General features: G+C 38.1%; 1 protein-coding gene and 1 long non-coding RNA gene across 5 annotated transcripts in view; one reads left to right on the top strand and one right to left on the bottom strand.

Annotated features, from left to right (window-relative positions):
• Nucleotides 1-947: 947 nt before the first annotated feature.
• Nucleotides 948-20,026, bottom strand: LOC144257052 (uncharacterized). The gene is made up of 3 exons (XR_013344368.1): nucleotides 19,578-20,026; nucleotides 2,205-2,354; nucleotides 948-2,091 (listed from the first exon to the last, which is right to left on the bottom strand). It is a non-coding gene; the product is annotated as an uncharacterized LOC144257052 (long non-coding RNA).
• A 108-nt stretch (nucleotides 20,027-20,134) lies between these two features.
• Rabgap1l (RAB GTPase activating protein 1 like) overlaps nucleotides 20,135-27,518 on the top strand; it is a 628,203-nt gene continuing 620,819 nt past the window's right edge. For all 4 annotated transcript variants that reach the window (XM_077803024.1, XM_077803022.1, XM_077803025.1 and 1 more), the window contains exon 1: nucleotides 20,135-20,317. The gene's annotated coding sequence lies outside the window, so the exon portion shown is untranslated. The remainder of the gene's footprint in view (nucleotides 20,318-27,518) is intronic.

Genomic DNA, 27,518 nt, shown 5'->3' with positions numbered 1-27,518 from the left:
GGATTCAAGGACTAGAGTTGAAGTGAACTGATACAACTGAGAAATGACTGAAAAGTAGAGGAACAGGTAAGAGACTGGAAAAATGTTAAGAATAGCTCTGGGTTTTAGGCTTCCATAACAGGTTACATGGTGGTGTCATTCAAAGTGATTGATATCAAGTGTGCTAACAGAGGACCAAGCATTGGTTGAGAAGACACTGTGTTTATTTTGTACCTGATGGACTTGAGAGATCATTAATTCTTTCATTTGAAGTGTGTTAGTCTACTCAGGATGCCATAACAAAATACCACAGACTTAACAGATATCGATATTCTCACTGTTCTGGCGGCTGGAAGTCCAAGAACAAGGTGTCAGTGAGGCTGATTTCTGGAGAAGCTCTTTTCCTGGCTTGCAGATAGCCACCTTTCCCATTATGTCTTCATATAGGCCTTTTTTTTTTTTTTCTGTGAGAGAGAGCTCTGCTATCTCTCCCTCTTATGAGAATATAGTCCTATCAGTTTAGGGACTTATGACTTCATTAATGACTTCACTAATGACTTCATTAATCTTAGTTGTTTTCTTGGTACAGTGGATTGAACCCAGGGGTACCTAACCACTGAGCAACACCCCCAGCCCTTTTTATTATTTTGAGACAGATCTTGCTAAATTGCTTACAGTCTTGGTAAATTGTTGAGGCTGGCCTTGAATTGTGATTCTCCTGCTCCAGCCCCCTAAACCACTGGGATTACAGGCATGCACCACCTTGTCCAGCTTAGTTACCTTCTTTTATATATATATATATATATATACACACACACACACACACACACATACACACACACTCTTTTTAGTTGTTGATGGGCTTTTATTTTATTTATTAATATGTGGTGCTGAGGATCAAACTCAGTGCCTCACATGTGCTAAGCATGCGCTCTACTACTGAGCCACAACCCCAACCCCTTAGTTACCTTCTTAAAGGCTCTGTCTCTACTGCAGTCACATTAGGAGTGAAAGATTCAAAATAGGCATTTTGGAAGGACATAATTTGACCCATAAGAAAATGTATTATATGGTATGTAAAATGTTGGATACTTTAGTCAAACAAAACCATATTTAAAACTTGGCTACCATGGTCTACAAAGCCCATGAACAGGTATGTGGATAAATAAGTTGTAGAATATCTATGTAATTAATTATTACTCAGCAATAAAGAGGAAAAAGTATCAATACCCATTATAACATGGGTGAATCTCAAAATAATAATGCTGAATGAAAGAAGCCAGACAAAAAGATTTGTTATTATTTAAATAAAATTCTAGAAAATACAAACTATTGTGAGAGAAAGAAAATAAGAGGTTTCTTGGGACAGGCATGGACAGATAAAGGCAGGAGGTAGGGATTATTAAGGAGCATGAGTAACTTCAGGGGTGATGGACATATTCATTATTTTGGTTGTGGAAACAGTTTCATAAGATATAGACACGCCAAGAAGTATAAAATTGTATACTTTAAATATGTGAAATGTATTCCATCATTTATCTTAATAAAGTTTAAATATGTGAAATGTATTCCATCATTTATCTTAATAAAGTTGCTAAATTGAGGGAGGGAAAACTCAAGAGAGACTGTCTCCATGCCCTGACAAAGGCCTAGAAGTCTTCCTCTACTCATAGTGAAGGGCACTAGCTTACAGTTCAGGTGGCTAGGCTTCAGACAGGTGCCTGCTCAGGCCTCTATGCTCTGAATCTCTTTAGAAGAACTCTTTGGGGCCAGCTGAATGTCTCATTATGACTTTCATTTGGGCTTCCTCTTGCCTTTCTTTATTGGATTCATTATTTACTATTCTGAAACCAAAGATGGGAATTGATAGTTGGAGACTTCTAGCCCCCAGCAGATGAGGGATAAAATTTACCAATTAGTTGCACTGAAAAGAATGTGTATTAAGATTAAAGATCTTCAATTAAGTAGAACAAATACAAAAAATATATATTTTAAAAAAAGATTTAAGGTCTTGGGCTAGGGTTGTAGCTCAGTGGTAGATTGCTTGCCTAGCATATGTGAGGCACTGGGTTCAATCCTTAGCAACACATAAAATCAAGTCGTTGTGTTCATCTACAACCAAAAAAAAAAAAAAAAGATTAAAGGTCTTATAATTTGTTCAATAAGTATATTTTGAGTACTAAGTGCAAGATGCTATGGGCATATATATTAAGCAATGTTCCTACCCTTGAGTATTGGCTTTGTGACTTTCCTTGGACAACACAATACGGTAGAAGTGATGCTGAATGCCAGTTGTAACTGTAGTCTTTAAGAGATCTTGCATGCTTCTATTCTGATGACATGCCAGTCCCAATGAAGAATCCCAGGCCAATCTGCTGGAGAATAAGCAATATATGACATAGTCATCCCTGCCCCTTCAACCAACAAATTGCTAAACTACAAAGCAGAACCTCTTAGCTTCTTGGTAACTAACCACAGATGCAAGATGCATGAATGAGTCCAGTTGAAACCAGAAGAGCTGCCCACCTAAGTCCAGCCCAAACTGCTGACATATCGGTATGATTTGCATATGATTTTTCCCGCCAAAACTCATAGAGGGGCTGGCTAGGAGTATAGCTCAGTAGGTAGGGTACTTGCCTCACATGCACAAGGCCCTGAGTTCAATCCCCCCAAACACACACACACACACACAAGAAAACAAAACAAAAACAAACAAAAAAACCTCACTGAGGCTTAATTCCTCAAAGAGACAGTACTAGGAGATGGGGCCTAGGGGGAGGAATTTGATTCATGAGAGTGGAGCCTAAGTGAATGGATTAATGCCGTCTTAAGGGACCAGTTCAGTTACCAGTGAGAGAGGGTTGTTATAAAGCAAGGTTACTGTCAGGTGTGGTAGCAAATACCTGTAATCCCAGCAACTCAGGAGCCTGGGGTAGTAGAATTTCAGGTTTAAGACTAACCTCATTAAGTTTGTGAGTACCTGTCTTAAAATTAAAAATATATATATATACTGTCACGATTCATCTTCTGCCTTTCACCCCTGATTATAATTTGAGGAAGAACATTGGGAAATATTCCAGGAGAATTATTCCCTAAATTTTAGGCTCAAATAGCAGAGGAGGGAACCAGAAATATCAAATTGTTACATATTGAGATGGAGAGAATTTCAGGAAGAATAGGTTGAGGGAGAAAAATAAGGAGTGAAGTTTTGGATGTGTTAAGCTTTAGGTGCCTATTAAATATACAAATGGAGATGTCAACTAGGCAGTGAGATATAGGAAGCTAGACTTATGACACTGGAGTTCAGGAGAGAGATCTGAATCAGAGATGTGAATTTAGAGTTGCCAGCACACAGGGAAGCTATTTAAAGCCATGAGATAGAATGATATCACCAAAGGAGGGAATGCAGATTCCCATAATTTGTTAGGAGACAATGCGAAGGGATGGGGTAATTTTTAATATTATATGTGTATCTTGGTGTACACTTTAGAGGACCTGAACTGACATGCTAGGGAGGAGGGAGAGAGAAAATAAATAGACAGTGAAAAATAGAAATGAGAGATAAAATAGCTCCAGAAAGAAGGAAAGACTAACCTTGGTTCTTAATTTTCCAGTTCCTGGTTCCACCCATATGTGGAGCCCAGATACACTTCCTGCCTGACCTTGAATCTGTGGAAAGCTCTTATTAAAAAAAAAAAATCCAGGCATGGTGATGTACTTCTGTAATCCCAGCTCCTCTGGAGGCTGAGGCAGGAAGACCATAAGTTCCAAGCCAGCATTGGCGATTTAGTGAAACCCTGTCTGAAAAATAAACTAAAGGGAGGGCTGAGCATGTAGCTCAGTGGTGAAGCACTTACCTAGCATGTATGAAACCCTATGTTCAATCCCCAACACTGGAAAAACATTCAATTTTATTTAAAATTGACTGAATAAATTTTATTGTTGCCATCAGATGATTTCTAAACATACTATTCTTTTCAACATTTTCCATGTTACCTCCAATGTTTTTCTCATATTGTTCCTTCTGCTTCGAATACTTTCTTAATTTTTTTAGTTGTAGATGGACACAATACCTTTATTTATTTATTTGATGCTGAGGATTAAACCCAGTACCTTACACATGCTAGGCAAGTGCTCTACCACTGAGCCCCAACTGCACCCCCTGGAACACTTTCTTTATTCTTTATATTTCAAAATCATGCCATCCTTCAAGTCCCAGTTCAAATATCATGTTTTCCCTAATGCTTTTTCCATGTAACTCTCTGCTACTCTGTGTTACTGTGTCCTGTAGTTTGTATCAGTATAACACTCATCATATGCTGCTTTATAGGACTATTTGTCTACACGTCTCATCTGGCCTACTATTGGGAAAACCTCTTGAGGGCAGAAATCCTGGCACAATAATTTTTACCACCTTCCCATGCCAATACATGGATGTTGTTTGAGCAATCACAAGTGAATAGATAAGTACACAAAAGTCTTGGCTACCATATATAACAATGATTGAGGTCTAAGGAACATCTGGGTGTTAAACGTGGAGCCAGCCATCTGTGATATATACTCACACCTATTCTCACATAGTCAGAACCAATGTATACCCCTAATAACTTAGTTATATATAATCTTGGAATGAGACAATAAAATCACTGAATTAAAAGCTATTTAAGCTATTGGTGCCTCAGAATATGACAGAAGGGTGAGGTGAGTCAAAAGATTTAAGTTAATACCCCTCTAGATGCAAGGAAGAAAATTTATTCCAGGAATTCCTAAGAGTAAGGAACAACATTCATTTATCATAAAGCCCATAGTTGTATAGTGATAATATTGATAGATGATATTGATTTTCCAATTTATTTAGTATTGGTAATTCCTGAACACATTAGTAGTATTATCTCCAAAGGTAAGTGGCAATTTTAGGTAAGAGGATATTTTCTTTATATATTTATGCTTTTATATAAGTATTTCATTATGATGAAACGACTTTATAGTTATTTTGATTTTTATTAAAATGCAGCTTAAACATTATATAGTTACCATTTTTCAACTCTTTCATGAAATGGTTTGTACCAGGAGTGGTTGTACCTCATACCCCAATACCCTTGACCTTCTCTCCTTTGGTACTTGGTTGGCAAAACCCCAAGCCTGGTGAAATACAACTTCCCTTGCTCAGAGCCTGCACTTAATCAACAGGAGAAAAACAAGTTACATGCTAGTTAGGCTCATTTAAATTATGATCTCCAGCCTCAGGTAGGTTCTCAAGAGTTGCCCATTAATTCTTTACAAGTCCCCAGTCATTTGACTCTTCCACTGTTCAAGATAATGCTGTTCCCGTCAAGCCTTTCGTTCCTCCATCTCAGCTGATGACCTTGCTTTTTATTTCAAGAAAAAAAAAGAACTTTCTCAGCCTCTTAACACTTCTACTCATTTACTTGCTCCTTACCCTTCCTCTTTCTAAGAAGGCTAAACTGTTCCTCTTTGAATCTAACTCTCCTCCTGGTCTATAGGAGATAGACCTATTCCTATATTGCAGATGGCTGGCTCCACTTTAAACACCCATCCCCCGCTTATTATTATTATTATTATTATTATTATTATTAGTTGTAGATGGACACAATACCTTTATTTATTTTTATGTGGTCTGAGGATCAAAACCAGTGCCTTACACGTGGTAGGCAAGTGCTCTACCACTGAGCCACAACCTCAGCACCCCCATCCCCTTTTGTTCCTTAAATAACCCATCTCTTTCCTGTATCAGTTTTTCTTTCTGTAGGGTCACACCAATATGCAAATATATTTAATGTCTTTCATTAACAAATAAACCTTCTTTTGAATCCATATCCCTTCTTAGCCACTGCCCCATTTATTTACTCTTCTTTATAGGAAATGTCACAGGTAGTATCTATATTGCTATCCTCATATCATCATCTCTTATTCTATATTGAATACACTCCAATAAAGCTTTCTGTGCTCACTATTCCACTGTTAATACTTTCATGAAGTATACCACTACTTTCCATATCACAAAGCCCAATGCCAAATTCTGTCTTCATCATGCTTGACCTCTTAGTAGTGTTTAACACAATTGATCTCCTTGGAACACATTTTACATTGGATTCCAAGAAACTTCCTTCTCCTTGTTTTCTCTTTGTCCTTTTAGCCATTTTCACAGCCTTCTTCATTAGTTCCTCCTCATTACTCTGACAAGTAAATGTCAAAGTGGGAGTGCCTCAAGGCTCAGTTCTCCTTTTCTCTACCTTCCCTCATTCCCTAGGAGTTCTCAACCAGTTTCATGGCTTCAAAAACCACACACACACACACACACACACACACACACACACACACACTTTTCTCTTTCCCTTTCTTTTTTTGCTCTTCCCTTCCCTTCCTTAATGATTTATTCTCAAAGCCATTGGTGAATGAAACAAAAGAAGGTTGGCATTGAGCCTGAGTTGGGGAGACTCACAGAGGCTCAGAGTTGGGTTTTGGCATTCAATCTGGGAGAGGAGGATGCTTACAAAAGAGGACTGCCTCGCATACAGTCAGTCATAAGCTGAGCAGAAGGGAATCTGGCGTGGCTACTAGCCATCCACTCAGAAAATTGGCCATGAGTGAGGAGTAAAAGCCTAAGTAGAATGAGGAAGGCATTCACCTAGGAGGGGCAGGCGGTAGAGTCCCAGTGGGTTGAGGAAGCATCTGCACAGGGAAAGGCGTGATGGCAACATTAGAAAATTCTTCATTCATGGGGTTGACCATATAAGTAAACATATTAGGGCTGGGGTTGTGGCTCAGTGGTAGAGTGCTTGCCTAGTACATGTAAGGCACTGGGTTTGATACCCAGCATCACATAAAAATAATTAAATAAATAAATAAACAAAATAAAGGTATTGTGTCCATCTACAACTACAAATAAAAAAAAATAAATAAACATATTAAAAAGTTGGAGCCAGGTACTGGAAAAGAAGAAAGCTAGAATAAATGCTGTGATGTTGGATTCGAATACAAGGCATTCATCGGTATGAATTTGAGGTTATATATTTAGATAGAGATATATAGAGAAATAAATATAGATATCAAAGTAATATCTTTTATCATTTTTGTACCTCTGTTTCTATCTTCATATTCTTTAGCTCTGTCCATTGAGAGGGCCGAGAAGTAACACCACCCTAATAGCAATTGAGCATATGTAGCACTCAGATTTTTGGCCTTGAATACCATTCTCCACAACAAACAGGGCTCTTGGAGATATAGCTGGTTCCATTAATAGGGATAGCAAAAGTATAAAATAAGTTTGAAACATCTTGCTGAGCCATAAAGAAAAGTGCTCTAAGAATGTGAAAAGAACTGAGAGAAGCCAGCTTAAAGGGATTTCCACTTGCAAAATCTGGGACAATTTGAGCATTAAGTTAAATAATGACAGCAACAGATGATAATTCACTAAATAAACCATGAATCAATATAGACATATATTAATAAATGAACACATTGAAAAATTGGTAAAAAAAGATATTTGTCATTTCAAAGTACCCTTTTATAAAACACTTATTAATTACAAAGAAGGAAAAGAATAAACTTTAAAATGGAAAAGCTTTCTAACATATTGCCTTAATGAGTGATTCAAATGAACATCATTAAAGAGACAAATTGAAATTGTACCCCCACCACCAGACAGGACAAAACTGAATATCTTTACTAGGAATATCACAAAAATTATTTTTTTGTGTGATATTCCTAGTAAAGATGTTCAGTCTGAATCTAATCACGATGAAACACAAAAGAAATATAAATTAGAGGATGTGTTTCAAAATAAATGACTTCCAATCTTTCAAAATGGCAAGATCACAAAAATCCAAGGCCAAGAAAACTGTTCCTGAAGGAGACTAAAGAGACATAGGAAGTGAAGGCACACGTGCTTCTCGACTGAGTCATTCTGACAGAAAGGGCACTGCAATTTGAGTAAGTTCTGAGAATTAGATGGTAGTAATTTCTAGATTTTAAAAAAATATTTATTTTCTAGCTTTAGGTGGACACAATATCTTTATTTTATTTTTATGTGGTGCTGAGGATTGAACCCAGTGCCTCACGCATGCTGGATGAGTGTGCTACTACTTGAGCCATATCCCCAGCCCCTCTAGATTTTGATATATATATAGAGAGTGTGTGTGTGTGTGTGTGTGTGTGTGTGTGTGAGAGAGAGAGAGAGAGAGAGAGAGAGAGAGAGAGAGAGAGAGAGAGAGAAGCGAAATGTCCTTTCTTGTGGGGTGCATCGGGGGTGATGTGCATTCTCACTGTGTTATTATTAGATCAACCTTGGTAATTTTTCTCAAATGATTAAGGAAAAGATTCTTGTTTCAACTTTTCTGTAATTTTTAAGATTTTTTTATTTAAATAAAGAAAACTATATAAATGTTTGAGTCTTAAATTTCTCTCACAATCTTGGATCTAAACCCAAGATCATATATTTAATCTTCTAGTCAAAGTCTTCACTTGGATGTCTAATCATTGCCAAATTAAAGTGTGAAACTGAACTTTAGATTATGTCTGTTTCCTAGTTCACTCTGCTCCTTCCCTAATGTTCCCACCATATACCTAGTTGCTTAGGCTAAAGCTCTTAAAATCTCTGACTATATTTTAGATCTCAGGTTATTAAAAAATCCTATTGACTCAATCTTCAAAATACACCCAGAATCTGATCCTTTCTTACTAGTTCTCCCCCATTACCACTTTATTTCAAGGCACCATCCTCTTTTACCTGGTCTTTTATACTAGCTTTCTAATTAGTCTCCTTGCTCCTACTCTTGCTTCTCTACATTAATCCTCAACACTGGAAACAGATGTTCTTTTTAAAGTATGGAACTGATCTCACAATTCCACTACACAAAATGGCTTTCCATCAACTTAGAAGAAAATCTTTCTAGGTTCCCCATCATCGTGGTCTTTAGGTATTCCCCACAACTTAACTCCTACCACTTTCCCTTTCATCCTTGGCTCCAAGCTGCACTGGCTGTCCTGCTCTTCCCGGAGCATGCCAAGGCTCTGTCATCTCAGGCCATTTGTACTGAGCCTCATTTCCTGACTATCTTCCAGATTACCATGTCTAAAATGACACTTTTTTTTTTTTTACACTGTTTTGGTTTTCTTCATTGCTTTGATTGCCCCTTGATATTACATTATTATATCTGTCTACTTGTTTATTGCTGGTGCTTTCCACAGTATCTGTGAAGGCTTGGACTTCTTTTGTCAGTGTTAACTGTTGCATCCTCAATAACTAAAACAATAACTTTTACCTAAGAAGGACTCAATAAATATTTGTTCAATGAATGAATGGAAATAATAAACTACTGTGACCAAAGGAAAATTATATAGTACGCTTTGACCAAGAGAGAAGGGCAAGACTTTGAAGTAATAGCCCCCAAAAGGCAGAATTTTGATGGTAAGTAAAGGCAAAAAAACAAAAACAAACAAACAAAAAATCAAAAAACAAATATCTTATTCTGATGGGAGGAGGAGTAAGAAGGGAATCATGACAGGGACACAGTATATTTAATGCTTACATTTCCCTTCTTTCTGCTCATCCACTTAGAAGGAAAACAAGTCTTTGGAGCCAAGGAAGTTAAAATATGCAGAAATTGAATTCAGTATCAAGCTGTATAAAGTAGTCATTGTAATTATTGTATAAATTGAAGTAGCTACACATATATCTAGAAGGACACTTGTTTTAAAAGTGGCATTTGTTTTTAAAGAGGTTGATCAAATATATATTCTCAAAGATATTTTTTCCTCTGAGATAAAGAATTCAGGGCTTGGTAGAAGAGAGTTTCTTATGTCTAAAGGAATTCCTGATGGAGTGGGAAAGAGAATGTAGGAATTAAAAGAAAGTATTAATAAAGTTTATAGATCAGAGAGAAATATCAAATTTTACTTTGTATATTAGTGACTATGTTGTGATTATTATGATAAGCTTGTTTACTTCCTGTTCTAATTTAAAAAATATTATTTATGTCAGATATGGTAGCCTGTAGTTCCAGCTCCTCAGGAGGCTGAGGTGTGAGGATCCTTTGGTCCAGAGTTTGAGACCAACTTGGGCAATATAATGAAACCTTGTCTCAAAAACAAAAACAAAACAAAACAAAACCCTCAAAAGTAAAAATGTAACATATTGGGAAGCTATGCTAATCTTCTCTTGTTAAATTTGTCTTTGAGAAGTCTGGCTATTTGAAACCTAAAGCTATAAGAACTGTAACAGGTAGGAGGATTGGAGGTTCGAAGCTAGCCTCAGCAACTTAGTGAGGTTGTAAGCAACCTAGTGAGACTCTGTCAAAACGAAAAATAAAAGGGCTGAGGATATGGCTCAGTGGTTAAGTGCCCTTAGGTTCAATCACTGGTACAAAAAAAAATTTTTTTTTTTTTGGCCTAAGCACACCAATGCAACAGGTATGATATTCAGAGTGAAGTGCCAGACCACGAAGAAGAAATTTTGAGACAAATTTTTCCACTGGTTAGGTGGTTCTTGAAATCGATAAAGGTCAGATTGTGGAAACTGAGAGTGCATTTGTGATGCAGTATTCTTCAGAGAACACCTTGCTGTGCATCCTGTGCCCCCCTCATTAGGATGAAAGAAAAGCAGGTATTTCCCCCTTCACCTTACACCCATTGAGTGGGGTTTCCTACAGAATTTTTTTCAGAGAACAATAGCGGAAAGAATGGAGAATTTAGAGGGTCAGAAAGACGTGGCAGGCTCTTTGCTATTGTGGGGATATGACCAGCTTCATTTAGCCAGCTCTTCAAAGTTTGTTAGGACAAAGGATACAGGGCTGAAGTTGTGACTCAGTGGTAGAGCGCTTGCCTAGCATGTGTGAGGCACTGGGTTTGACTCTCAGCACTGCATATAAATAAATGAATAAAATAAAGGTCCATCAACAACTTCAAAAATTGCTTAAAAAAAAAGACAAAGGATGCATGATGCTTTGTATGGACAGAGGTGGGTCACACAGGGGAGAAAGAGCTATTCTGGAGCTTTAGTTGACTCTTGCCCAAGAGAACTGCCTGAGATGTCAATTGGGCTGTAACAGAAAGAACAATGCAGTGTTGATTTCCAAAAATGTAAGGGTAGTGGAGATGTAGGAATACAATACATAGCCTATATCACAGAAGGTGGAGGAGTGCAGCCTGAGTGGCCAAGCACATGAGCCTCCCAGGTGCTCACAAAAGTGCCCACAAGACAAGAGTCACAGAGAGCACAAAAACCATCACTATACCCCTAGTCAATCCAGACCCTTTTCCTAATTCCCTCCTGCACTCCAATTGGGAGAGTCACTAAGATTAGCCACTGAGCAGGGGGGGAACTGGGCAGGGATGAGAAAAACTAACCACATTCCTTTTCTCTAAGACTTTCCCTTCTAAATATCAAATCAAGGCTGATTTTTTTTGATGATTTTAAAATGTAAAACTTTCTATTTTCTATAAGTAAGCCGAAAGGTCATAAAACAGTAATTTTCACTTTAGTAGCAGGGGGAAAAAACTCCCCCGAACTGAGATCATTTCAAGAGAACAGTTATGTTTTGACTGTATCTCACAAGTCACATCAGCTCACTGTAATGAGCACATGATTTTCCACTGTACAGTTGGTGGAAACTTCAGAACTTGCAGGTACAGGTCATAGGAGAAAAGAAACATTGCAAGTTCAAATTTATTAAATAAAAACTTTTACAAAATCTGTGTTAATTTCATTCACTAATCACTATAGTAGAATCCTGAAATAAATGAAATGTAGAATACTCAAACTTTATGGAAGAAATAAATGAAGAATTTTAATGAAAAAGCTCAATCTTTCTAAGGGAAAAATGCAGTATACTTTCACTGAACAGATTATCTACCAAAATAGACTTAAAAAACCCTTTTAATCATGGTTATTAAGATAAAATAATTTCTAAAATTCTTATCCAAACATCACACATCAGCTATCCTTCTAGATGAGATGGATCTAAATGGAGAATTTTAGTTTTAAAGAAATTATTTTACTACAAAACTATTTTAACTCTCTATCCTAAAAATCATGTGACTCAAGTAAGAAGGAATGTGATCCCAAGATAAAGTTTAAGGTTGAGAATAGTGGTTACAGTAATTCAGCTGTACTGAGTAAAATTAAAAAAAAAATAATTAATTAAATGCACAAGGTTCATTCTCTATAAAAGAAGTTTGGAAGCAGGCATTTCAGGTCAGAGAGAGGTTCCACAAAGTCACAGGGGACCTAGCCTCCTTCTAACTCACCATTCCACCATTCCTGGGATGGCCCTGTCCTTTGGTTCAAGATGGCTGATGAACAATCTAGCAACTTGTTCTAGGTGGCAGGAAAGAAGAAAGGGATAAAAAGGAGCCCAGTTCCTCTTTTTTTAAAAAATATTTTTAGTTGTAGATGGACACAATGCCTTTATTTATTTATTTGGTGCTGAGGATCAAACCCAGTGTCTCACTCGTGCTAGCAAGCACTCTACCATTGAGCTACAACCACAGATCTACCAGTTCCTCTTTTTGAAGAAAATTTCCCAGTTACTTCTCATTTGTCCAAATGTATGGCTACAAGGGGGGCCAAGAATTACAGTCTTTTATCTGTATAATTTTAAATTTTGAGCAAATTTGGAGTTCTGTTACTTAAGTGGCAGTAGAAAATGGATGCTGAGGCAAGTAGTCAGGAGTAGAGACTTAGCTACGTTTCTTCTAATAAAATGATTAGCTTCAACATATTTTATTAAATTATTTGATCCTTAGTTATACTGTAGATTTAATTTTTAAAAAATTTTTTCTTTATGAATGGAATACTTTTGTTACTTGCAGCTAAGACTAATTTATGGTCAAGTATCAGGAAACTCAATAATGTTTTATACTATTAAAGCTTTCTGTTTCACTGAGAAGAAGCTCAGTAATTTCTAACAAAAATCTGTGAAGTCATTCATTCATTAATTATTTTTATCATCCTACAATAAACATGAGGGCTTAATGCAAGGAAAAAAAGAAACAAGCTTGACAAGGTGGTACATGCCTGTAATCCCAACAACTTGGGAAGCTGAGGCAGGAGGATCACAAGTTCAAGGGCAGCCTGGGCAAATTTAAGGTCAACCTAGTGAGACCCTGTCTCAAAATTAATTAAAAATAAAAGGGTTGAGGGATGTTGCTCAGGGGTAGAGCACTTGCCTAGTATGAGCAAGGCCCTGGGTTCAAACCCCACTACAATGAAAAAAAAAGACATGATTTTTGTCTTCAGTGAACTCATCATCTAGTGGAGAAAGACAGTCATGAAAAAATTTATATATAAGAAAGTATTATAGACATTATAAAAAAGTATATACCAGGTCTTGTGTGGAATAGAGTAAGAAAGAGATCAATTAAGAAAGACTGACAATTCAAGGTAAGACACAAATTGATGGTGATATTCAATAAAAAATGATTACATAATTTAAAATATACTAAAAGGAATGGAGAGTGAACCATCAAATATCCATTTACTCACCATCTATCTTTTTAAATAACGCACACACATATGTATATATTTATATGTTTGTTTAGTTATTTATTTTTATATGGTACTGAGGATTGAGCCCAGTGCCTCAGACTTGCGAGACAAGCCCTCTACCACTGAGCTACAGCCTGAGCCCAACATACATTGAATATAATTATAGTACACAGTTCTGATTAAAAATAACCCTAAGCTTGGATTTTGGTATAAAGTTTGAAATTATTAGCAGTGATATATGTAGACATAAATGCCATAAGCTAAAAATTTTCCACAAAGAAGCTGTTGTTGTCAACAAATTAGAGATTTAAAGAGTAGTAAGGGTCTTCCTGAAATTGAAGAAGTTTTAGAGTGTGTTAGGGATCTTTTAATATATTCTAAAACAATAGCCCTTGTCATTTAATTTAATAATTCTCCTTTATTTTACTTTAGAACTTAGAAATCTCTTTTTCAAATTTGTAGCTGATTTTTTATGTGGTAAAGGGAAAAGGGACTAGAAAAATGCCTTGGAGGGAGGGTGAGAGAGTAGTGGAGAGGATGTGTATTTCCCTTGACTCAGAAGAGAAAAGTGGTAATTTTCCTCCCCTTACTATGAATGCAGTTGTAATTTTTGAAGTTGATTTCCTGCAAAACATATGTATTTAAGGAATATTTCTTATATGTCCAAAACCTAGAATTTACTAGGCCTGTGGCAAGTACTTCAAGGGAACTTGTGGTTTTCTGCCAAAGCTGTGTTTGGAGGACTGAGGTAGAAAAAGCGCCAGCTGGGAAGAACTCTGCTAAAATGTCTGACACCACACCCACACAAGGCCAGGCACCTCTCTGAAGAGAGCCCTTTTACTTTGTTACAGAAACAGAGTTCCTGTACAACAGTTTCTTTACATTGTCAAAAAAATTTAATCAATTCAGATAAACATGATAAAGTAGTCTGGCAAGGAAAAATTCCCTACTTTTCTAAAAATATAAAAATGTTGGATGATAACTTAAAAAACTGAAAAAAATGATATTTTGCCAAGCTTGAAAGTAAGAAAGGGGAATTCCCAGATTCTAGAAAAAGGAAAATAGAAAAGCAGAGCATTAGAAGAAGCTGAAGACAAGAATATACTGAAGCCCTTTGGCTTATGGGGGTACTGGGGGTGGATACCTGCTGTAAGACTGAAAGATTAAAATTTATTCACATGTAACAATATGGATGAATCTCAAGAATAATAAGCATAATAACTATGCTAAGTAAAAAAGCAATACCAAAAAGAATATGTACTGATGAATCCATTTATAGAAAACTTCAGAAAATGCAAACTAATTTATAGTTACAGCAGATCAGTGGTTGCCAGAGGATGTAGGAGATGAGGCAGAACAGACAAAGGGGTACAAGAACCCTTTTTGGGATGATGGATATGTTCTCTATTTTGGCCACAGTGATGGTTTTACAGGTGTGTACATGTTAAAACTTATTAAATTTTACATTTCAAATATGTATGGTTTGTTTCATGCCAATTATACCTAATGAATCTGTTAAAAAGAAATGAATAAAAAATCCAAAGAAGCCCAACATTGTCTCCTTCTACTTAAATTTATACAATTTATTTGTTAAACGAAATTGGTGGTCTGTCCTGTATAATATCCTACATTCTGGGTTTTATTGATTGCAATAGAAGAATCCTTATTTTGTAGAGCTATATATTAAAGTATTTGTGGGTGGAGTTCAAGTGGGGGCAGAGTAGGGAAGAGGTGATTACATTGATATTTTGCAAACTTGGTGACTGGCACAAGAGGGCTCATTATATTCTACTTTCTATGTGCTTAAAAAATTTTAATAATAAAAAATTAAAATAAGTCCTGGATCCTACCCCAGAGGTACTGAATTTCTTTGGGGTTGGATAAAGAGGTATGGATTTTAAAGTAATCTCCGAAACTGATTTTGTTGTACACTATACATAGTAGATCACTGTCCCAGATCAAAGAAAAGAACTCTGATGGTGGGATAAATTTCAGACACTACAGGGATAGAAAACAGTTTTTGGCAGGTATCTTTTTTATTTCTTATCAAATTATAAAAACAATAGGCTAGCTATTCTTCTTGAAAAGACATTTCTGGCTTTGCCTACCTCTTCCATAAGGAAGTTCCCTGATCCCCATATGCATACTGTTTGAGTATATTCTTATACAGTCTTAAAAGGGTAATAGTAATATAGGTTCCGTTTATCATACAGGTTTAGTATGATTTGTCTAGATTACTCTGAATTTTAGCCCAACATAAAGTGAATTAGAAAAGTTTTTTTTCTATGTTTCTAGCCTCATTTCTATTACATCTTTTGCTCCCTCTGCGATGTCCCCCTTCCTCAGGAAGTCAGTGTCATGTTTTCCAGTCTTTCCACTTCCAAAAAATGACTCAGAAACCACGATAAACTCATAAAAGATAACAGATTAGAGTCATGAAGTGCTCTTCCCAGTGAAATTGGTTTAAATAAAGCACAGATTTAAATCAAAGTTAAAAAAAAGTATAGTGATTATTGCATTAAATAACCTAGTCAGGGAAGGATTTTGGGGGAGTGGTCAAGTTCCTTTAAGACCCTCTGAAATCTTACCAAACAGATTGTTACCATCCCATTGGATATGTATCTTTGGAAGAGTCAGATAATACAATGGTAGCTCTTTCTTCTGTAACATGCATAGAAAAATATAGCTTTGGTTGCAAATAATAAAAAGCCAAACTCAAACTTTCTTAAACTGCTAAGAAAATTTATTGATTCAGAAAAGTTACTAAACACAGAGGAAGGCTTCAAACTGGGTTTGAGTTCTTCCATTATGTGTCAGTCAGTGTCAGGCTGGCTTCCCTCATGTTAGCAAAGTGCCTGCAGGACTCACATTCACCCCTCAGACCAGCCAGAGTGGGAAAGAGAACACTCTTCATTTCCTAACACAGAATCTGGCCTTCCATATGATTGGACCAATTTAGAGCTGTGCCAGTGCCTAACCATGAACACTGAGTCAGTTGAGGATGAAAAAAGGCTGCTTATGGTAAAATAGGGCCCACACCTGGAGCTGAAGATGGGCCTAACTCAACTCATTTCCTTGGCTGTATACAATTGCAGAGAGGTGAAAATGGATGGTAGGGAATCAACCAGTAATGCCTACTGTAAAAGCAATATGATATTCTGTTAAATACCACAATTTAAACTCTCATTATTGTCCAATGTCTAACTTGTTTACAGTTTTTTATGTTAAGCTATTGTATATTGAGAGTTGCAGACCTAAACGAGGGAAACAAAATAGTGTAGGAAATGATATGGAATGCAGAGACAAAACAGAACGTATGTCCTAAAAATGATGTTGCCTGAGAATGTAACTCAATTGTTATGAGATCTACTTTTTATTGAGTTTAACTTTTTCCATTTTTAAAAGAGAAGCCCAAAATGCATGTGAAATCTGCTTTTTTAACTTTGACTTTTGTTTTGTTTTGTTTTTAAACAAGTATCATGCAGGACAAATAAGTTTGTGTGTTAGATCTGAAACTGGTCCACCAGTTTTTGTCACATTGTGAATCATGCTGAAATATTCTGTAACACCTTCTCCCAAAGTGTGACCTTTAGTTCACCGATCAGGGCTCCTAGGACACACTTAATGCAAAGGAAGCCTCAGTAGAGGGAGAAGTGAGCAGCATTATGAGAAGCTTTGTTATGAATTCATTGACATAAGCTTAGAATTGTTTTCCCTGTGATGAGGATGTATCTGTATCAAATCACATTCATTGTCTTATTTTTTTTTATTTATTTTTTTTAAAGAGAGAGTGAGAGAGGAGAGAGAGAGAGAGAGAGAGAGAAAGAGAGAATTTTTTTAATATTTATTTTTTAGTTCTCGGCGGACACAACATCTTTGTTGATATGTGGTGCTGAGGATCGAACCCGGGCCGCACGCATGCCAGGCGAGCGTGCTACCGCTTGAGCCACATCCCCAGCCCTTATTTTTTTTTAAAGAGAGAGTGAGAGAGAGGGAGAGAGAGAGAATTTTAATATTTATTTTTTTAGTGTTTGGCGGATACAGCACCTTTGCTTGTATGTGGTGCTGAGGATCAAACCCGTGCTGCACGCATGCCAGGAGAGCGTGCTACCGCTAGAGCCACATCCCCAGCTCACATTCATTGTCTTATATTTAAATTTTCTCATGCCTTGTCTCTTATCTAGGGTCTACTTTGAAGAAAAAGTTCAGGTTTACAGAATGATCCCTGGTGTGATATGTGGCCAAGGGACAGGGTTTTTATTTTCTTTCTAGCAAGCTGGTACATGGATTGATCTTACCACATGCTCCACTTAAATAGAAGAACTAACTGGAAACAGTCAATGGCAGTCACTATTATTATTTTTAAAGGCATAAGGAACTGAATTTGGGGAACACTAAATTTGTTTTGGACTCTCCATCATAAAAAATTTTTATGCTTTTCTTTTTTTGGCTACATTTCTTATTGAATGCAGATAATTATTTCAGCATTGTCCTTTTTGTCAAAAAGCTCTGCTTTTGTGAGAAAATATCAGAAGGCAGAAATTGTGGCTTTTCCATTTGTTGATTTCCTCATGGTGCCCAGTGTTTCTTTATTGTACTTTATTTAGTAGAGCCTTAGCACCTACTTGTTGACAATTTACAAATAGAACATGTGTGTTGTTGGGTGTGGTGACTGACCCATGCATGTAATTTCAGCAGTTTGGAAGGTGGAGACAGAAGGATCACAAGTTAGAGGTTAGCCTGTGCAATTTAGTGAGACCCTTTTTAGAAATAAATTAAAAATAAAATAAAATGGTTTGGGGGTGTAGTTCGGTGGTAGAGTGCCTCTGGTTTCAATTCTTAGTACTTGAAGAAAACTGAAACTAAATTTGTTTCAGCAAGTCAACAGGTAATTTGCATAATTTTAAATTTTAATCCTAACTTTATTAAGTATCACTGTTAGCTTTTCATTGCTGTGACCAAAATACCTGACAAGAACAACTTAGAGGAGGAAAAGTTTATTTTGGGGGTCACAGTTTCAGAGGTTCAGTCATGTCAGCCAACTCTGGCTTTGGGCTTGAGAGAGTGTGAGAGTGAGAGAGAGAGAAAGAGAGAGAAAGGAAGATACAGTCTTAGGCCCTCAGTGATCTACTTCTTTTAGCCACACCCTATCTGCCTATAGTTACCACACAGCAGTCCATTCATTAATGCATCAGATAGATTAATCCACTCATGAGACTACAGTTCTCATAATCTAATCCTGTTGCTTCTGAACATTTCTACATTGCCTAACACGTGAGCTCTTTGGAGGACTTTTTTAGATCCAAACCACAACAATCACCAACACTACCAGCATTCATTGAGTTAGGCTCCAGGCTAGGAAGGCTCTGGGAATACAGAGCTTAATAAAATGCCCTCTGGGAAGGAGTCCAGCAGGCAGGGAAAACACAAAATAGTTGGAACACTCTTGATATGTCTCAGCACCTTCAGAAATAAACCTTAGGAAAACAGGTAAAAAGAAATTTGGGATTAGATGGCCCTTTGGACAAATGTCACATTTCTTAGTAGCTTCTGGATCTGTATGGAGAAACAAGGGCTTGGGAATTGAAGTGGGAGAGAATGGAGCATTTTAAACTAAAGAAGTCATCCTAGAGCTGAAATCACTGGACACAATTATTCCTTGCTGCACTATATTCACTTTTATTTACAGTTCTCATAATCCAATCCTTTCGCCTCTGAACATTTCTGCATTGCCTAACACATGAGCTCTTTGGAGTCACATTTATTGAACACTTCCTATCAGTCAGGCATGATCCATCGTGGAAAATACTCAAGGGTTCTTCTGGGGGACAAAATATTGTACAGATCAACCGAAATAAGGTTGACGATATAAGTGTCACGAATCTACAGGAAAAAAAAAAAGTGCCAAAGAGGTTCAGAAAATGTACAAGTCATTTTTGGCTGTTCAATCTAGGAAGAATATTGACAGTTTAAGGATCAATCGATACATCTGTGGCGAAAAAGAGTTGGCTTGTTTTTATCTCTATTTTTTTTTTTTTTTGTACTCCAAGACCTATTACCCCAAAGGACGAAAAGGTGCAATCGAGGGTACCTTGTGTCCTTTCATATACGGGCAGTACGGTGCTCAGCGCGTTCCCGTTCATTCCCGCAGGTTACTTCCCTCTTCAATCTCTGAGTCCCTCAGAACCAACCAACAGGGGGACGCTTCAGGTGCACGCAAACCTTGAAAGGAGGACGGAAAAGAGTGACTGGTGCAAAGTTTGCTCTCTGAGGTGACTTCTCTGAAGATTAGTGGGAACTATGTAAACCAGGCTTATGAGCAAGAACATAATCTTCTCCGTAAGGATTAATCTTAGAGTTCAGTCCACCTTGCTCGGGCCGTTCGCAGGCACGGGTCCCCTCCCGGGTTCCACCCGCCTCGAGCACTCACGCGCCTTTGCGCGTCCCCGCTCCTTCAACTCTGGTACTGTCAGGTTGCGGCTCCGCGGGCCCCGGCTCAAATGCAGCCCAGCGGGGACGTGCCTGCGCCCGCGCCGCCGGCGCCGGGCAGAGAAGGCGCCTCCGCGGCCGGGAGCGCGCACGCCGCGCCGAAGGGCCGGGTGCGCGCGCGCCCGCCCCGCCTCGCCTCCGCCCGCCCCCTCCCTCGCCTCTTCCTGCCCAGCCGGCCCTTTCCCCTCCCCTCGGCGCTCCCCCGCCCCGCTCCCTCCGCCCTCCCAGGGCTCCGGCGGCGGCTGAGTGAACGGGACCGCCCGGCCGCAGAGCGCGGGGCGGCGGGTGGGACGCGGGTGCCTGGTGGAGTTGTTCCGGCAGCGCCGGCGGAGACGTGAGGAGGTGAGGCGCGGGCGGCCTCCCGGAGCCCGAGGGCGCCCGGCCCCGAGCGGCAGGCCGGGTCGGCCTGCTGGGGGCGTCGGCGTGCCGCTGCGCCCAGAGGGGTCGCGGTGGGGCTGGGCCGGGGCCGGAGTGCTGGGGGGACGTGGGCGGGGGCGGAGGGCGGGCTCGGGGTTGGCCGCCTCTAGGGCGCAGCGGCTCTCCGGGGCGGCCGCTCCTCGCGGCCCGGGCGGGCGGCGGGCGGGGTGGGCGCCCCTCACCTGGGGGCCGGGTGGTGGCTGGGGCAGCCGGAGCCTCCAGCTGCGCGCTCCTGACACTGCCGCTGCCTCCGCTGCCCCGGCTGCCGGCGTCTGCGCTGCGGCCGCTGCTGGGGTCGCAGTCCCAGCCTCCCCGCGTCCTGGGGGCGTGTGGTTAGGGCATTACCCACACTCAGGCTTCTGTTGATGGCCGCGTCTCTAGCTCGCTTTTCCCCTTCCTCGGCTGAGCACTTTGCCGGGCTCCTGTTAATGCTTGTGGTTTTTCAGTCTGGGATGGGCTGCGTCCTGGGCAGATCTCTACCTGCTAGGAATGCCCCGCTTCGAAGTTGACCGCCTGGGCAACAAACACCCCAGCACTCCCTCGCCCAGGTCTTGAATGCTCACTATTTTGATAACTGAGTCAAAGTTTTTGAGACTAGGCTGGTACTTGCATTGGTCGCCAACGGTGCAGGGCTGGGCAGTGCGTCAGCGTGTGGAAAGGGGCCACTGGCCAGTGGGAGGTGGCAGGGAGCAAGGGGGCTGAACAGACAAGAGTTTGTTTCGGATCTCAAGGCAGTGTGTTCAGGTGCTTTTGAATTCTTTCACCTTGAACTTCTCAGTTATCTTAGAAAATGTATCAGTATTTAGGCGGTCACTTGCAGAATTGATGGCTTCATGCAAATGAACTAAAATGCCTACTTCATTTACACTAATGGTAAGGAGAACTTTCGCTTGCTTGACAGATTTCAGTGCTGTTTGAAATCTGATTTCAAGGCTATATTTTTGGCACTGGTAGGATTAGGGAAATTAAATACATTTGAATTTTCTGTGCATAAATGGAGGTAAGTAGTTGCTTGTTACAATTCATAAAACATAATTTCATGGAAACCTTTTGACTTTTCTCATAATAGTGTTTACATTTTTTTGTCTCCTGCACTTTTGGAGAAAATCCAGTAGTTTTGATATCAGAAGATATGGACATGAAGTTTGTGGTCAAATTGGAAGTGGTTTTAGTGGAAAATATTGGTGTACAAGCTGCTAGCACAGAAAAACTGGCCTGTGATTCATTATCTCTATAGAGCTTTCCATATGAAACTTAGGAGATTGCAAAGGAGAAAGACTAGATGAATTTAATGTATACACTATCAAATTGTATTAATTATTTACCTGTTTAGGAAGTTAGCCAAGACTTTGAATCAGACTGGTGTCTCTACTAAATCAGTTCAAGATGTGCTCTGATATTTTGTATTATTAAGTCATCTGGAGAGAAATAGATGTAATAGTGCAGGGCTTATTCTTGAATATTATATAGCATACATTGTACTCTAGAAAGCTGGAAACAAGGTAGTAGGTCCCAGTACTATTGTGGCAAATAGTAAACATTACAGACTAACCTAAAAAGGTATGACAATAAATGTATGAAGTTTATTATTATTATTTTTTGACCTGAGTTTTTTGATGGGCATTTCTGTATATTATAGTTATGATATAATTTTTGTTTCTTTGATAATTGTTTCATGATTTAGATCTTTTTCACGCTAGAGGTAATTTTTTTTTTGAATGACAGAATTTTACTGGGCATGTAAAACAGGAGTTTTCATGTATATCAGCTCACCAGTTCTGAATTTATGACTTCTAAAAACTTGTACTTAAGCCTTTTTTTTTTTCTTTGCCTTAACCCAGTCTTGAAATTGCTTAGTTACTATGTATTTATTTGAACTCTCAGATGATATGGCATTGAAGCTGAAAGTTCTAGGGCTGGGGATGTAGCTCAGTGGTAGAATGTGTGAGGCCCTGCGTTTAATCCCCAGCACCGCTATACAAAACAAAATAAAAAAGCTGAATGTCCTTTTATTCATTTTTTGGGAGTAGTCAGAAGAAGAGATTCTGTTATGCCAAGTAAAAATATTATGTGTGGGAGATAGCCAAACTTGTAGATATTGACTTTGAAGAGAGAGTAGCTAAAGTAGCAAAGATTTCTTGTATTGAGGATGTAGAACTGGCACTGCTTTCTAGCCTACCTTTCTCTTCAAATGGTATTGGGATGATTTTAGTGGAATTAAGGATGTTTGGAGATTGAAGTCCATACTGTAGCCTGTGTGATTCCCTGCACACAGCTTTTTTTCTCATGTCTCACAAGTTTTAATGAGTTGCTACAAGTTTCTAACTCTCTAGGGCCTGAGGATCATCAGTAGCCCACGGCTATTCCCTTGCTGGTACTTCAAAGAAATCTCAGGGATTTCTTAAGGAGATAAGTCTTCTAAGCATTTGCCATGACAGTGAAAGCAAAGGACAGATTTGAGCCTGACAGTTTTTAAATAAAGTCTTAAAATTGAGATATGGAGAAAGACATTGCTTGAATTGATGCCTGGCTTTTCCGAATGGGGAATAATTGTGACTTTATAGTTCTTATTTGAATTGGACATAAGTATGTGGGCATCAGTGGGCCCTATAATAAGGAAGATTTATTGGAATTAAGCAGAATTTGTATCTCAACATTCTCTTTTTTTATACTTCATTACTTTTTATATTGCTCTTATTCAACAGACAGAATGCCATAATTGAGCATAGCAAGTTTATGCTCATACTGAATCTTTTGGTAAATTTTTGGGATTTTTCCTAGGAAACTTCTGGGCATATATTCAGTTGATTTATGATTAGATTTGGGTTAAGGTTATTAGTGTACTTGAAATTCTGAGCATTCTTGTTTTCTAAAGAGCCTTAAAAATGGAAAAGACATTTCTTTATAAATACTCATGAAAAATATGGTTATAGGTTATGTTGTGATAGACATAGTACAGCCAAAAATATATTCAGGAAACTTCTTTGCCCTTACCTGGTTCAGTAAGCTTCAATAAGAATTAAGAAAATAAAGTATTTTTTTTTTCAACAAAAGCTTGATTTTCCCAGAATAGAAAGTCTAACAAGTGTTTGCAGAGTTATTTTCCTTTTTGCCTATTCTAAATTCAACAAATACTGTGTGGCTCTAGTGCATGGCAAAAACTTAATTCTGGTAGGAGAGACTTAGTAATAAAGGTTCTATTGAAGAATGAAAGCTTGTCCCTGGGACTTTGGGAAACATCAGGTATGGAAAATTTACTTTAAAAATTTTTTTTTAGCAGCACTGGTTTTCTCTATTCCAGGTTTCTCAGTTGGACCTAGAATGAACACAAATACCAGAATCACTTGGATGTTTGCTTTTATAGTACAGATTTTGTTTTCCTTTTCCTCCAGCCCCTTCCTAAGTGAGGTATTGCTATTAGTAGGAGTGTCTTGTGTCCTTTAGGTATATGGGGCTGAACAAAGTCTGAGAACTTGATCTTGGCTGATGATTTCTAAACCAAATTCTTACTCCCTGTCATTTATTTGCTTGCTGGTGATATTAAGAGACATCTGTTACTCTCATTTTTGAAGGAAAATATCAACTGTGGTGAAGAGATAGTTAATTGTATAACCAAGAATAAGAATTATTGAATTATATAGTACAGGTGGAGGAGATTAGGAGATTGTTTAGTTGGGCATTGTTAAACTGTTTTGACTGTAACACACAGTAAGAACTACATTTTATATTGTGTTTCAGTATATGAGTTTGTGCGTGCACACATGAATTTGAAAGAAAAGTTTGTTGAAATACTCCTTATCTTTTCAGGGCTGTATTGAGTTGGCTCACACTGGCTTGCAAGGGCAGTTATGCCTATCTCTTTCCACCTAGCTCCAAGTTCAGTGATATGTTGTAGCTTGAAACTGGTCAGGGTGGGAGTATTTTACATCAGGGAAGCTAGCAAATAGTATAGCTCTGACCCCCTACTTCCCCACATATTTGTTAAACATTTATAGCATATAACTGCCTGTATTTTGATATATTCTTTTTATTTCGTTTATAAAAAATACTAACCACCAAATTAATTTTACACCCAACTAATGTGTAACAGTCTAGTTAAAACAAACAAACAAACTGGATCAGCCCACCCTTCTAACTTTGCAAATGAACATACTGACAACCTGAAGTCCAAGGTCATATAACTAGTTATTAGCAAAGCTAGGGTTTGGGACTCCTGGAGTTGTTTCTAGTGAGTTTCTCTCCTTTTCTAACTCAAGCCATTCTTTAATTCAACTGGAGTGCCTAGTATGTGCAAGACATTTTGTTAAGCAGTTTCAATAGAGATGAATAAGGTGTGGACCTTGCACCATGACCTTTATGCTTATGTGGGGGATTAAATATGGAAACAAAGATAATATGAGGCAGAAAGTTACTGGTGGTAAAGAGATAAAGATAAAGTACTGGAAGAGTTTAGAGAGGAGTGAGTGATTACTGTTCCTTGTAAGAATATGGAAGACTTGACATTTTTAATTATGTTTTGAAGAATGGGTAGGATTTGTACATGTGGAAATAGGACAACTAGTATGGAAAGAAAGGCCTTTCTGGGCCGGGGGCTGAGGAGATCAAAGCAGTAAGGTCATGGACAGTGAGTAGTGAAAGAGCTAGGCAAGGAGTCAGCTCCAGATGGTTAAGAGCCTAGAATGCCAATTTTCCTTTCTACTGTTAACTTCTCTTTCGTTTTTGTATCTGGAGTCATTTAGTACTTCTTAACATTAAATAGGCTTTATATGCTGTGCTTCTAATTAAAATATGACCTAGAAAGCACTTAAGCATCCTTAGAGTAAAAGTTCAAGGGAAAAATTATTCGAGAAATGTAAGAGAAACAACCTTCAGTTTACCAATCCAAAAAGTGTTGGAAAGGGATTTTTTTTTTTTTTTTTTTTTTTTTTTGTGAGGAGATAAACCAGTGGCTATGGCTGTTTATTTCTTTGCCTGTAGACCGCATCAGATTGGTAGTAGCAAAGCAGGAAGCAGTTTTGAAAATGTTTTGAAAGGACCTTCTAAAATATTATTTCTAAATGACTGGATCTTAATTTTCAGAGACAGGTCTGGTTCAGGAAGGAAGGTAGTTTATACAAATTCACAGTTGAGCTGAGGAGCTTCAGAATTTTAGGGTAGCAAGGCAGGGTGTTTTATACCATACCCAATTTTGAGGAATTCGTGGATTATTCACCAAGAACTTTCTTGGATATCAGTATTTATGTATTTGACTGCTGGTATGAAAGAGGATGTTTTGAAGTCCTAAATGGAGCTTGCCTTGTTCACACAGGAGAATTGGGTGGGTGGAAGTAAAGATACATGACAGTAAGTTATGTCTGTTAGTCATACTGAGGCACTGGTGGCACTAATCAAGCTTTTCTGCCTGCTGATTTAATATTTACTACTTCTAATTAAAATGATGCACAATCGTTTTGAAGAAACCTTGCTTCTATTTGACCCATTAGTTCTGTAAAGGTAAAAGCTCTCTTAGAGTGTTGCCCAGGAAACAACACACAGAGACTGTTTAATCACTCATCACTGAAGTGTGTGGAAAATTTTGGAAATCTTGGTATTGAAGTTGCTAAAGTAAATAACCCCTTCGTAGAAAGCAGAGTTTTGGGGATGACTTATTTTAGAGTCTTGGTTCTAAAATAGATATGAATTACACCATTGCTATACTGTTTTCTTCGTTTTTTTTTTTAAGCTTCTGATATGTTAACTATATTGTCATGTCATTTTAGGTTTCAGTAGTTTTTAAAAAATGTTTTTAGTTGTAGATGGACACAAAGCCTTGATTTTATTTATTTATTTTTATGTGATGCCAAGGATCAAATCCAATGCCTCACCTGTGTTAGGCAAGTGCTCTACCACTAAGCTACAACCCCAGTCCAGGTTTCACTAGTTTTGTATGAAATGTTCTGCAAAACAGTGCACCCTAAGTATCACGATAAGAGTTCAGAATCAGCATACCCTGGTTGCCTTTCATAAGTTGAATTAAGTAGCTAAATAAAGTTACTACAGTTTTTTTTTGTTTTTTGTTTTTCTTCTTTTTTAAGACATATTAGGTTTCACAAATTAAGGTTATTAGAATCTAAATTTTCTACCTCTGTTTTTTTGTGGTACAAAGTATGATTTTTGTTAGTGTTCTTAATTAAATGTATCATTTTTAGTGATAGTTGTGTACATGTTTGTATGAGTGTGTATATCTGTACACATAACATTAGTCCTTGGAATTTTTGTTGAAAATATAGCACAGTTGGCAAACAACCAGAAACAAGTGGTCTGACTTTTTGAAGACTGTCCTGTGGAAATGTTCACAAGTATGAAAATAATGCAAACCCAAAGGGAGTTTTTGTATGCCAGATTTCCAGGAAAGAAGCACATTTTAAAAAAGTCAAGTATAGAATTTATTCATATATTAGGGAAGAATTTCTTAACCAAATTTGCTGTACCCCACACATATTCCATATTCTGCCCTCAAACCAGATTTCTTATATAGGGGATGCAAATGACAAACACTATTTTTAGAAAAAAATGCAAACTTGTGGTTTTTAGTTTTAAGGTTTAAGAGACATATGTACAAGCCTAGTTTTTGGTAAACCCCGTAGAATATTTATTCTGAACTTCAAGATGTATTTGTCATTTTGAGGCCATCTATTAAGAACATTATATACAGCAATTCTGGAAGCCAAGGCAGGAGGTTTGAGAATTCAAAGCCGGCCCCAGAAACTTAGTGAGGCCTTAAGCAATTTAGCCAAGACCCTTTCTCAAAATAATAAAAAAAAAGGCTGGGGAGGTAGTACTCCTGGGTTCAATACCCAGTACCAAAAACAAACAAGAACATTGTATAAAATGTCAAATTGTCTTTAGAAGGATCATTAGGTATTTTTATTTATTTATTTATTTATTTATTTTTTCTAGAGAGAGTGAGAGAGGAGAGAGAGAGAGAGTTTTTAATATTTATTCTTCAGTTCTCGGCGGACACAACATCCCCTTTGGTATGTGGTGCTGAGGATCGAACCCGGGTCGCACGCATGCCAGGCGAGCGCGCTACCGCTTGAGCCACATCCCCAGCCCCATTAGGTATTTTTAAAAATAGTTTATTTGT

This window comes from Urocitellus parryii, chromosome 9, assembly GCF_045843805.1.
Source record: "Urocitellus parryii isolate mUroPar1 chromosome 9, mUroPar1.hap1, whole genome shotgun sequence".
Taxonomy (NCBI): Eukaryota; Metazoa; Chordata; class Mammalia; order Rodentia; family Sciuridae; genus Urocitellus; species Urocitellus parryii.
Note: the sequence above shows the minus strand (reverse complement) of the source record. Positions and strands in the feature narration are given on the sequence as shown.